Source organism: Ammospiza nelsoni, chromosome 7 (assembly GCF_027579445.1).
Source record: "Ammospiza nelsoni isolate bAmmNel1 chromosome 7, bAmmNel1.pri, whole genome shotgun sequence".
Classification (NCBI taxonomy): Eukaryota; Metazoa; Chordata; class Aves; order Passeriformes; family Passerellidae; genus Ammospiza; species Ammospiza nelsoni.
In genome coordinates, this window is record NC_080639.1 from 5,956,030 (window position 1) to 5,968,305 (window position 12,276).

General features: G+C 43.9%; 1 protein-coding gene across 1 annotated transcript in view; it reads left to right on the forward strand.

Annotated features, from left to right (window-relative positions):
- Positions 1-12,276, forward strand: part of ERBB4 (erb-b2 receptor tyrosine kinase 4) — a 484,810-nt gene that overhangs the window by 179,505 nt on the left and 293,029 nt on the right. The window lies entirely within an intron of this gene.

The following is a 12,276-nucleotide window of genomic DNA, read 5'->3' on the forward strand; positions in this document are numbered from 1 at the left end:
GTGGCAGTGAATCATGCAAAAGTGTTTGTGGTTAAAATTAAATCTGCTCCTTTCCAAAGAAAAGGGCCTCTACACCTCAAGGCAAGACTCGGGGGAGAGAGCTTTGGTCTGGTATCAGCAATGCTCAGGCTGATCCTGGTGGGTCTAGGTCAGGACTTGGAGTACATAATCATAAATCAACACAAATTAACCCAGTTCTGGCATTTGGGTTATTTTTTGACTGGACCTAATTTTTGGCACTTGAAGGTGATTTAGCCCTGAAGTGAGTGGAGATGAGCGGCAGTCCTAAAACTGTAAGAGAGGAGTTGAAGTTGGCTGCTGCTGACGTGACCTGCAGTAAAGTTTCAAAAGTTGTGTCCTGGGGAGCTCATTTACCTCCTGGTTTGGTGTTCTCTGAGTGCCTCTCGTGCTGTGCCAAGATAACCTTCAAGTAGCTTGAGTTTGAAGCATGGAGAAGATGATAACACTAAGCATGGATGATGCTCTCAAATCACTCCAAAGAGATTTGGGCTTGGGGAGCCTTTGGTTGTTTTTTAAAAAGAGTTTGACAGGCTGAAGTTTCTCCGGTAGGATTACATGGCTTGAGGGAAAACCACATATATCAAAAGCTTCACAGCACTGGCTTAGTTATTGTGTCTTCTATTCAAAGCTTTTTCTGATCAAATTTGGCTTTGAATCCATGCCAGCCTCATAAATCTGGTTGGTGGTGGTTCTCCCCTGCCCAAAAGTTAAAAATAAAAATTGCAAAGACTTCAAACTGTGCTGTAATGGCATGAATAAACAGTCTTTGTGTACTTTATACAAAAACAGTTAAGAGCTTTCTTTTTCTCATAGATTAAAAAATAGCCAGAAAGGAAATTCATTGAGCAAATTTAGTGCCTTGAAATTGCAGGCAGTGAACCCCCTGTGTGCTGGTGACCCTTGTGGTGCCTGAGGGAAAGTTTAGTGCTGAGAGATACTTTGAAGCATTGAAGAACTACTATGGACTTAGGCAATAGTCTCTAGTGGATTAAGTTGTTAGGATTTCATTCCTACTTGGAGATGGGCCCCATCCCAGAGATTTTGGGAATGTACAGTATGGAGTCATAATAGGCATTTTTAATACTATTCAAAATAAGCCTTTTAGTTCTTAGAAGATGTAATACTTTTCTACTCAGATGCTTATTTTCCTGAGGAACATGTTCTCTAAAGCAAGAAACCTTCCTGCTGCTTAAACCTTCCTGCTGAAAGTTAATGCCCTTTGTGAGACTTCTTGGAATGCTGCACAAAATCCCTCCTCTGGACCAGGGTTGCAGCAGATTGTGTAGATTGCCAGGAACTTGTCCAACACCTTTGACTTTCGAACAGCATATTTGCATGCTGTCATCTCTTCTGAATGTCACTGTGTTGCTGTTTCCCATCACTGGTCGTGCCTGGAATCCTTCTTGTAGATGCATCAACCCTTCATTCCCACCTCTAGTCTGTTGCTGACCATCCAGCAAAGCTTTCTGACATCTCTTTAACTCAGAGCATGTGGGTAAGTGTCTTTGGCTTGCAGGACTCAAGTACATGCTTCACTTTGCTAAAAATAGATGAACTCTTAAGCACTTGCTTGTTTAAAGTGATCGTTTCCTAAAGGCGTGAGGTGTCTTCTCTTCGTGTGGTTAACAAATTGCTGATGGCCAGTTTCATATTCTTCACACACATCTAATGTTTGCAAGAATTTGCCATCTACTGTACTTTGGGAAAATGCCATGAGTTGGCACTGAACTATTCAGAGGGATATTTTTGCTAATAAGTTGTGTTCAATCACACCAGTCTTTGTTACCATCTACATACATCACCCTTAATAATTTCTGTTCTCTTACTGGGTGACTGGAGCTAATTTTTAAAATGGTTTTTATGAGTTACTGAAGACAAATAATGTTTATCTTATGAATCATCAAATGGAGTTTTTGTGCTAAAACTATGTAACTATTAAATATGCAAATAGTTCTTTTGACAGAATTCAAATTCTCCTAAAACTTGACTCAATAAATGAAGGTAAATCAAACTTACAGTTATGATTCACAAAATTACATGTGAATCTCACAATATATGTTTTAACTGTGCCCACTCTTAGGAATAGAAATCACAGAGCTAACTTGCAAACTGGCTTCCAGGGAGCTGTGACCAGCTTCTCCTGAGCTTTGCTCTTCCTGCATCCCCTGGCTTGGATGCCTGTGTTGGAAATCTGACATTGTGCATCAGTTTACCAGAATTGTTGACTATGTCTTCTGTGGGAACTCTGTCTCCATGTGGATTTAATGTAGCTGTGCTTTGCATTGTGGCTGTGGACATTTTCTGCAATGTAAATATGCTGTTTTATTGGTGTGGGTATGTGAAAGGCTGGTTCTTTGAGGAATCTGAAATGGGCACAGTCACTACTATCAGGGCTCCCACACAGGATGATGGATCTTGAGCCTCAAATATGCAATTGAATAGCTTTTCAGATTGCTCCAGTCCTTAACATTTCAGTGACATTCTGGAGCCTGTAAATGTAAGTTCAAATACCTTGAATCATCTAGTGCCTTACATACTCTGTGTTGTTGGGTACAAGCTTGTTATTTTTCCCCAAAAAGTGCTGTCACAATTAGGTCGTATAAGCTTTTTCTGTAAATCAATCTATTAAGCTCCATATTGAAGGGTGACAGAAATAAATGCCTGGCATTCACTTGTTGCTGCTTGGTAATATTGAACCTAAATCTTAACATTCAAAGGATGAATATATTATAGACCTGTTAGTTTTATGTTTTTCCAGCTTGCTGGTAGCAATCCCATCATCCTGCACAGCTGTTGTGCCTTTGTCTTGTTCCACCAATAGTGACATCCAGTGCCTTGGCTCATTATCTTCCTTTCAACCTTTCTCCCTCCAGCCCTGTCGTGGTTTGACAGACAGGTGTCTGCCAAGGAAGATTCCCTTGGAACAGAAAATGTGACCCCCAAATTATTATCACTTTGAAATTACAGGGTTGTCGTGCAAAGATGTGGGGAAGGGAATAGCAGATCATTACTAGTATGCATTTGTATAACAAGATAAACAAAAAAAGCAGCAACGAGCCGGAGCACAAACCCCAAACGAGCTCCTTGCAGTCTCCAGGTGCAGTTCCTGTCATGGCCTCCAGGGGCGCTGCTGGCTGCCGGCCGCACAGGGCAGTGCGGTGATTCCCGCCCAGCAGGGGGCGCTGTGTGGCGGGCGCTGAGGTGCCGCGGTGATGGCGGCTGGGCTGAGGGGGTCATGGGCGGCAGCTGGCGGTGATGGCTGGGCTCCTGCTGAGGTGGCTGCTATGGGGCCACCCCACACCCCACAAACAAAAAAAGAACCAGCAGAGTTGTAGTGCAGGGAAAGCGCAGCAGAGCGGGATCTTTGCAGGGGCCGCGGTGGCACCTCATGGGCTGAGGGCCCGGCAGAACCAATCCTGAGGGCCCGGCAGAGCCAATCCCGGTGTTTGGGCACCTCACGGGCTGAGGGCCCGGCAGAGCTGATTGCAGCCTTTGGGCGCCTCACAGGCTGAGGGCCCAGCAGAACTGATCCCAGCGCCTCATGGGCCGAGGGCCCAGCAGAGCCGATCCCGGTGTTCCAGCACCTCACGGGCTGAGGGCCCAGCAGAGCTGATCCCGGTGTTCCAGCACCTCATGGGCTGAGGGCCCGGCAGAGCTGATCCCAGCCTTTGGGCGCCTCACGGGCTGAGGGCCCGGCAGAGCCAATCCCGGTGTTTGGGCGCCTCACGGGCTGAGGGCCCAGCAGAGCCAATCCCGGCGCCTCACGGGCACAGGGCCTGACAGAGCCAATCTCAGCGTTTGGGCGCTTCACGCGTGTCCTGAGCTCCGAGCAGCAGGGAAGCAGGTAAATGGCTCCTTTGTTCCCTGATCCCAGACACGGGACTGAGCAAAACCCAGCCAAGCCTCCAGGGGAGCCCCCTCATCTTTTTCATGCCCCCAGCCAGGGGGAGTTCCAGTGGAACATTTTCTGTTTCCCAATTGTCCCATTTGTCTCTCAGGTAATGCCATCCAACCCCTGGATTGTCCTTCTTCCCGGTAGCAGATGGGAGGAAAAAACACTGAAAAAATCAAACCCAGAACAAGGCCTTTTTAATTATTTCAATCTATTTTGTCTAGTCATGCAAAATTTTGTCTTCCTTATGCACTTGCCTCTTTTGAGATGCACCATTCCTCTGCCAGTGCATGAAACATTCACAGGGCCCTGGCCCAGGGCTCCCTGGTGGCTTTATCAAGGGCTTTCTTGAAGGACGATGGTGGAGGAAGGCTCAGTAATGGTGATTATATTTTTATTAGGTACTTACACATTTCTGGTGAGGAATCTGTTCACTGGGGAGCTGTGCTAAAGGAGGATGACAGAACATCCATGTGATTGTCCTGGTTCCTTTTTTAGTGCCGTTTCTGCTTTGTGGACAGAGTCTAAAATCTGTTCATTTCCCGGAATCTCATTAAAGACTAATTTGGAAAGCTGGAAAAGAAAATACCTACCTTGGATCAGTCTACCTACATTTAAAATAATTGCAGTTGTTGAACTGACCAAAAGCTCTTCACTTCAGGTAGTTAATCGGTAGCTTCTGTTTCCTTAGGTTCAACAGTCAGGGTGAACGAAGAGAGGAGACAAGAAGGGAATTACTATTCCTCCTGTTATGATAAGGCCTTGATTATTCTTGCATGAAACAGATTTTATTTATCTCCTTCAGCATTTCATAGATTTCCTTTTATAAGGTTAGTAGAGGTACTTTTTCATCTTGTCACAGCTCATTCCCCCCACCCTTCCTGGTGTTGATTTTCACTAGCTGCAGGGTCAGCGAGTCCAAGTGTATTTTGTCTTTCAACTCTTTGATCATTCAGTCTTGGCAGGGTTATTTTGAAGGTTTAAGGGTTTTAAAATATATTTTAAGCCATTGCCAAATGATTTCGGATAATGAGCTATTGAAGAGCAGCAGAAGACTTCCCCACTGCTACCAGCAGCAGGATAAAACAAAGATAAATGCAGCATTGCTATTCCTGCCTTTTGGGGAAGTTCTGCTCCTTCAACATTTGTGGTAACCCTGATGTGGGATGACAAGTTAAAGCATCCAGAAATTTGGCAGAACTAAATGCCCACAGTGCAGAAAAGTATTGGCAGTGACAGAGGGAATTGTGCTGGGAGATGTGACGGCACGAGCCCGCCGCCGCCGCCTTGTCTGAGCTGCAAGCTCAGCCTCCAAATCAGCAAAGTGGGAAATCACAAGTGCCACAAAGCAACACGTTGGCAAGCTGAGGATGAGCTGAACTGAACTGAACCAGGTTATTCCACTCAGCTCCTCAGAAATATTTCAATCTGAGCTCGCAGAAGTGTTCTGCTTTCCTTCAAAATTACCACACAGGAGAAAAAAAAAACATTAGGGAAAAAGAAAATATTATAAGTTAAATAAACTGATAAAAGGAAGAGAAAGAGGTACTGCCAGGAAGCTGGGCTTGGGTCAGTGGAGCATTTCTGGCTCAGAGCTTGAAATCCATCTCTGTTGCCTTTCCCTGCTTTACAGAAGCTGGGACTGTCATTTCTGGGCTGAACAACTGTGAAATGGTTGCTGCAATTTCAGGCTATGAGTTTTTGTCATCGTTCTTGTCCTGTTTTACGTAATCTGTAACAGAGCAGGTGTGGATTTTATTCATCCTTGTTGTTCAGAGGAACATTTAGGTGGGAATCAAAAGTGAGCAGAAACAGGTAAGAAATGGTAGGTGACATCATCATTCATTCCCCCATCAGGACAAGAGACAAGCACATTGCCAGGGTTTTCTATGGCCTCCTAAGGAGGGCAGTGGGAATAATGAAAAAGTCTGAAACATGTGCAACAAAAGGCAATGGATTTTCTCTGAAACTGCCTATTTTCCTGGTGGCTTAGTTCAAATGTGCCCAGAATTCTGGGGTATGCCTATCACAAAACATCAAGCAAATCCTTTGGGCTGTGAATTTCTGTGTATTAGATCAGGGATCACTGGCAAAGTCCTCCAAGGCCACTCTTCTGCAAATAACAAGTGGTTTTCAGGAGGAGACAACCTTTTGAAAACATCTGTATGTCCAAGGGAGCTGTTAGCAGGTGCTGAGCAGTGGACATAAGCATAAGGAAGGTTTGAGAAAAGCAGTGAAAGACTTACAATTCCGCTGAAAGAACGAGCTGGTAGGAAAAGCAATTCCCAGAGCAATTATAATTCACCTCTGGGGTGTCCAAAGTTCACAGAGAGGCAAAGACAGCTCTGGAACTTGGCAACAGATAGAAATATGTCTTGTTTTGACAATGAAAAAGTAGCAGCTTGAAAACCAATGTTTAGAATATACAAAATTCTATAATAAAAAAGGTTTGTAAGGTAGAACAGTTAAAAAGAAGACATCTGTTCATAAATCTTTGTGATGTCCCTACCACAGGAGCTAAATTCAGTGCTCAGTTTGCTTTGCTTTGCTTTTAGACATACTGCTTCATCCTGCAGGGCCAGGTCTGTGATGTGCCTGGGGTCAGGTCTGGATGCTGTTGCTCAGTTTTTCAGTGAGATACTTGCCTTAGGAGTGTTCATGGTATGATGCAGAGGAGTTCCCAAGGGTGGGTTCTTGCCAGTTTTCCATAGTCTGGAAGATTTAGGTAGCAAAGGTTGTGTGGAGACCCAAGAGCAGCCTTGCAGTGTCTCAAGGGGGTCTGCCAGGCACTTCCTCAGCAGCTGCAGTGATAGAACAAGGAGTAGTGGGTTCAAACTGAAACAGAGGAAATTTGGGTTAGGTATGTAGAAGAAATTCTTCCCTGTGAGGGTGCTGAGGGTCCAGAGAAGCTGTGTCTGCCCCATCCCTGGAAGTTTCCAAGACCAGGCTGGACAGGGCTTGGAGCAACCTGAGATAGTGGAAGGGGATGGAACAAGATGGGCTTTAAGGTCCCTTCCAATTCCAACAATTTTGTGATTATAAAAGCTATAAAATCTGTTCTGCTCCACTTCACATCCACCAGCAGCATAATCTCTCTCAGATGCTGCAGTGCCTCAGAAAAAGATTCTCAAATGGAAGCCTGACAGTCCTTGAGTGCCTGCTGTGCCAGGGTCTATCCCTGTGTTTGACACTGTATTAAGAATTGCCATGTGCTTCCAAAGCAATTTCCTTGCACAGCATTCCCAGGCTTTGTGTGCCCCGGGGTCACTGCTTCCCAGGGACAGCCCTGGGACTGGCAGCTCCCAGAAAACGCCTCTGTGCCTGTTCCTCTGGCAGCACACAGCGTGCAGCCCCCTCTGGCCTGCCCCACACAGCCATGGGCTGTGCACATCCCAGCTTCCAAAGGAGCTGGGCTCTGCAGTTCAGCTGGAAGCCAAAGGTTATTCCAGTTGTAATTATGGAACTCTCTCTGAAATAAGACACGAGGCCCCAGCTAGCTTTAGGCATGTAGGAAAAAGGAAGCACTTGACTTGAATTTGCACTGTGTGTGCTCTCCTTGGAGAAACCCTGATGCACTTCACAGGGATGTGTGCTGGAACTGAGGATTTCACTGTAAAAGAGAGATGCTGGGAATGGGGAAAAAAAATTCCTAATTTTACAGAGTGTGCATGATGCTCCCAGTAGGAAAATTATTATAGTCTATAATTAAATTGAAATGCAATGTCTTAGAATTTCCTAGTATTTTCCTGTCTTAGTATTTCCAGCTTCCAAAGGAGCTGGGCTCTGCAGTTCAGCTGGAAGCCAAAGGTTATTCCAGTTGTAAATATGGAGCTCTCTCTGAAATAAGACACGAGGCCCCAGCTAGTTTTAGGCGTGTAGGAAAAAGGAAGCACTTGACATGAGTTTGTACTGTGTGTGCTCTCCATGGAGAAACCCTGATGCACTTCACAGGGATGTGTGCTGGATCTGATGGTTTCACTGTAAAAGAGAGGTGAGAATGAGGAAAAAATTTCTTAATTTTACAGAGTGGGTATGATGCTCCCAGTAGGCAAATCATTATAGCTTAAGACTGCATTTTATTTTAATTATAATGTCTTAGTATTTCCTGGGCAGCACCTCCATGAAACACCAAACTGTTTCTTTTAGAGAGAGGTTGTGTAACTTGCCTGGTGATGACTGGCTAGAGTCATCACCACTATGAATAGTCTGGAGCAATGAAGGAGTGACTGGAATACTAAACCCTGTTCCCAGAGGCACTGGGATGAGGGGATGAGAGTGTGCATCCTCTATGGACACCCTGAAAAAGGAGCATTGCTGTTTAACCTCTCCTGCCCTAAGGGCTTGGCTTCTGACTGGCACAGAATGACAGCTGGAGGAAAAAAATTACATATGCTAATTACTCCAAAATGAATTAATTGCTGTTAATTATTTTATCACAAAATCGATTAATATTGTACTGCAACCCATTTTTAATTAAAGGAGTCGATAAAAATCAGATAAACTGTGGACACAGCAAAATTGTGGCAAAACTCCAAAGTTAGTCTCTAATAAAAAATGAAGGCCCAAACAGTTCAGCACTGAGATTGAATTAGTTGTTATTTTTATTAAAAAATAACAGCCCACAGCAAAAACATGAAAGCAGAAGCTTCTTTGTGAGGGAGGATAAAGCTTTTTGTGGTCATGAATGAAGTTGAAAAGGACACTAGTAGCTTTGGGTTTTTTGTAGCTATCTACATGTTTCTGAGGTAATTTTCATCTTCATTTAAAGAAAAAAAAAGAGAAGAATCACTGTGTTCCAGTGTTTAGGTTATTGTGCTTAAAGTGATGCTTGAAAGGGAATAGATCTTCAATACTTCAATACTTAATCACCCCTTGAACAAAAACATGCTTTATATTCTGCACCATCAGTTAAACAAACTCTCAGTAGTTTTGGTTGTGTCTTGGAGTAAAGAGGATTCCAAGGATAAGAAAGCAAATGAAAAAAAAAAAAAAAATCATTTCTGTGGCAGTATCTGGGTAGGGATGTGATTGAAGGGGCAGTATGTAATAAATTCAGGGCCACATCTCAGGGTGACATAACTGAGCCCTGATCTGCTGGCATTCCTGGGGTTTGTGCCGTGCCCATCTGAGAGCCACAGCTGAAAGAGGCTGCTGGGAATTCAGGGACACCAGTCATTCACAACTGGATAATGGCAAGAACAAAACCTGGAGAACATCAGACGCATAATTAATCTGCTGCCTTTGCTTTTGAGTCTTTATGTGGGGTATGTGAGTGGGTGGAAGTTTGCATTAGAAAGGAAGATGTTGTACTGCTGTCTAGAAAAGGATTTGGATGTCTGGTGTGTGGCAAAAACATGCAGGTGTTTGGATGCTGGTATCTTATTTTTGGAATGATTTGCTGGCTGGCTAATGATGGCAGCCAGGAGAAATGGATACGGGCTTCCAGAGGATGGGTGGGTTTTGTGGGGAGATGCAGGAGTGCTGTAATGTATGTGCCCAATAGAGATAAAGTTATCTGGCCTAAATTTTTCAAACTCATGAGTAGAATTTAATGTTTGGGGCTTCATTGACTAATGCACAAAGCAATTTGAGTAATGAAAAACTGCTCTTTGTCAAGGAAAAGCAAGAGGCATTGATGGAAAAGCTAATTTATTTACTCTTTTATGGAGAGAACATGCTTTGCTGAAGTTCAAAATTGACTGTGCAGCTATTGATGAGTATTCCAGTGAGTAAAATGGTTAATGAAAGCACTGACACCCTCCCTGTGCCTCTCTTTTGAGATTTGAAAGTTGCAGCTTTGCTGAACGTTTGTAAAGGAAGGGCTCACAAGTGTTCTTTGGTGTTGTGTGGTAAAAACTTTTATTTTTCAAGTATTAAGTGCTGGAAATGGCTTGTTTCAGAGCACTGAATGGCTGGGAGGCTTTGGGGATTCATGGCTGCTCCCTCCTCCCCTTGCCCACAGCAATCTGCCCTCTCCTAAAGCCCTCTGCACTCCTGCTGCAGCTGTGGCTCCCTCAGGGGATCTGTGATCCACAACTTGGGGGCAAAAGAAAACTTGCTTATTTTCCCTCCAGCTGGAAGAAGAGGGTCATTGCTGAAATTCACCCTGCCTCATGTCTCATCAGCAGTTCTGACACTGTTGTATATTTTTGGGTCCCCATCTGATGTGCTGTTTAGGAGCGCTTGGGTTCATAATTCCTGATTCTAGAGACTTTTACAATTTTGTTATGACCAATCGTAACACCCATGTGTGGAGCTGCCAGGTGAGTTGTGTACTTCATCTGGCTAAAGTTAAGTCCATCTTCCTCCCCAAAGCTGTGTCCATAACCTGGCTACACCAGGCTGGTTGCCTGAGCATGGGAATTCTGTGTGTTGCTGTCAATTTGAAGTCAGACTATGAATCAAGAATTTTGCTAAAGCTTGATTGAGAATCTGTGGTTTCACTCTTCTCTGTGAACTGAGATTTTAAGCTGCATCTTTTGCCCAAGCCATTAAATGGGAGACGTTGGGGGTCCGTTTGCTTAAGTGAAGGGAAATAGTGTTTGAAAGATGGAAGGAGAGAAGGGAAGGAGTTGAGATTTGGGCAATTTAGTGTCTGCTCTGACAAATTAACCCCCCTAATGAATGGGGATTTGAATCCTCACCTGATAACTTCTCTTAGACTCCCTGTATCACATCAATGAGCTCTTGTTGTAAAGCTTAAAAAATTCTGTTATGTGACAACAAGGATATTGCAGTATGTACTAAAAGGTATCAGCTTCTTGTAAAGACAGAGAGGTCTTTGAGTAAAAAATGTTAAAAATCTGACAATCCTTTCTCTTGAAATTGGGGGCAATTTGCCTGAGAAGACTTTTGGCTGTGGTCCTGTAAAATTAATTTTCCCTTGTACAAACTCCTACGTCCACGTTCAGAAATGGAATGCCAGCTGAACAGTGCTCACACACACAAGTATGCTGGAATGGCACAAGTGCCTACAGTCTAAACTATGTCAATCCCACAGACATTTTTGGTGGAATTGTATTCCAGTAACCTGTGGTGGTTTTGTGCAGACCTCTGCCCACGCTGGAAAGTCACACTCATGTTTAGTGTGGGGAAAGCCTGTCCTACACATCATGCAGTGCCAGGCAGCTGATTGCATTGAAAGGAAAATACAGGAACATACCAGTGTAAAACACACCTTGTAATGTTAATATTCTTTTTCTATTGACCTCCTAAAAATAAAGTTGTGACCTGAACTAACAAATACGGATTTTAATGATGCATCTTAAAACTTAAAACCAATAGCAAAACTGTCTTATTTTCATGTCACCTACCCAGAAGTCAGTAATGTGCCCTGTCTGGGTACTCCAAGATATGCACTGCTGGCAAAAAACTGCAATTTTTAAAATAAATATATGTCTAGAGCTTTCTCATTCTGTTTTACACTTGTTGTAGTTATCAGTGTGTTGTTCCATCATGTTGTGCAGCATGATGTAAGAGGACAAATGTAGCTATGTGCTCACTGTGTAGATGGAGAATCTGAAGAGATGGAGTTCTCTCTGATGGTGGCTGGGCTTCAGTCATGGATTTTTTTAGACTTTTTTCAGTGCTTCACTTTTTGAAAAGGTCAGTCTGTCTGCAGAAAAGTGACATTTCTATGAGAAACACAATCTGGTAGGCACATAGAGAAAAAATGAAATGCAGACCACACCACATCCTCCTTGTTAGTGCTCTTGAGAATACACACTCAGCTTTGAAGATCTCCAAATCTCATTCCTGGCGACAGGGGTTGCTCCAGAGGAGTTGGGATCCTGCTTGGCATGTCCTGAAGGGTCCCTTATGCAAGGGTCTCAGGTGTTAGGCAGAATGTTACAGAGAGTAAACAGGCAGAGATGAAATGTTTTGACTGACCATTTGATGAAGGAGGGGCTATGAAGTGCCAGTTCAGTTTTCTGGCTTTCAGACATTTCCTTGCTCTGCTGTCTCCAACGTGTTTGTCTGCCCTGGCCTCCTCCTCCCCCTTGCCTTTGATCGATTTTTCATGAGCTTTGTGCAGAGGGTGACTCATGTCCAAAACATGAGCACAGCTGTTTACTACTGAGACCTGTGTGTACTTCACAGAAGGGTGTTTTCTCTGTTTCTGGGAATCTGGCAGAGCTTCCTTTTATCCATTTTTTTCATGTTTGCTCAGAAGATGGAAGGTTATTTAGAGAAAGCAATCAGGGGACATAACCTTTTTTCCCCTTATTATCAGAGGTTTATGCAACATGACTTTGAGAGTCTTTATCACAGCTTTCTGCATTTAATCCACTTAGGTTGGAAAGAAGCAGTCAGGAGAGGGGCAGGTGCTGCACAGTATCCCAGGGATACTTGTGAAACCAGAG